The sequence below is a fragment of the Pteropus vampyrus genome, unplaced genomic scaffold (assembly GCF_000151845.1).
Source record: "Pteropus vampyrus isolate Shadow unplaced genomic scaffold, Pvam_2.0 Scaffold27, whole genome shotgun sequence".
Taxonomy (NCBI): Eukaryota; Metazoa; Chordata; class Mammalia; order Chiroptera; family Pteropodidae; genus Pteropus; species Pteropus vampyrus.
Genome location: NW_011888808.1, coordinates 6,825,356 through 6,826,760, shown reverse-complemented (window position 1 = coordinate 6,826,760; position 1,405 = coordinate 6,825,356).

Here is a 1,405-nt window from a genome sequence, read left to right as displayed (position 1 = left end):
AATATTATTCTCTTGTAAAATAGAACTATACAAGATATTAGCCCCTACAGTCTATGAAAAATGGTCCAAAATAAAGTTCACATTTTTCTGTATAAATAATTTTTTCATAGTTAACCTTCTACTGTTCTCTCGCAGGTGAAGAATAGGAAAGAAGTATTTGAAATAAAGATAATGGTGTTGATCACATTGAAGACTTAAGTGTTTCACGGACTGAATTGAAACAGCAGAATTCAGAGAAAAAGCAATATTAAGAAGAGGCTGTTTCATGTACTCTTTCTCTATTAGGCATAAGTCCAATTTAGAGTTCTGTCTTAGTTGTTGATGCCTAAAGTAATATGCCCACAAGGTAGCACAACAATCAATCAAAGTTTCTATTGCCCTTGAAAGATAATGAGCCAACTATGAATATTCAAGAGACACCAGAAGTCATTATAGATGCCCTCGGTTCTCTTTATTTTTAAATCTGAACAAATTTTGTTCATGCTTAGAGGAAAAAAATGGAAAATCTGAATGTAATTAATACATAACATTCGAGATTCTATTTTCGCCTTAGAAATTTTTGACCAATCAACTAACTGTGAGACAGGTGAAAACTGAATTGGACAATGGAGAAAAGTTTGCAATGAAGAAGACATATGTTGATGTTCCCATTTGACAAACAATGGGTTTTTATCTCCAAGAGGTTTTGAATCCCATTTGTAGGGTGTCTAGTTTCTCTTTTACCTACTTTATTTTTAAATTTAGATAATTTATGGTGTCTTTTTCAAAAAATAATATTTTACTTATCTTCAACCATTTAAAATAATGTGAGACATCTTCTTTCTTTGTTCATTTTGTGTAAACTGGTACATCTTCCTAATGTTTTGCTTTGCTAACCTGAACACGATAAATTATTATTGAAGTGAAAAATTGTCTCCTTATCATCTACTGAATTATAGAAAAACCTATGAAATTATAATTATGAAAACACTGTGAAACCAAAAACTGTATTGATTTTGATTAAAATGCATATTTAAAAATAGCATGTATAAATATTTTAATGTGTTATTCTCTCCCGTGTAGTGTTTGAATCATTCATAAATAACGGCAATTTTTGGTTAAATTGGAAACATACCATTTTTTGACATCTTTAAATATACAGAATTCTCTGCAGAAATATGTTTCTCTAATAATAGGAATAAGGCATGGCAGCTAGGTCAAAATGCCAAGTGAAATTCAATGTATTTATTAAATGAAAAGCCAGTTATATTCTGTCTCTTGATTTCTATAGCTGTTTTCCCATTCAGATATGTATTTGTGTATGTAACAAGGGCAAGTTGGGAGGATAAGAGTAGGCAGCTAAGAAAGACAAAAAAAAGAATTTGTATCTCATTTTCCTGAAGTTAAAATATCAAATGAATTTTTT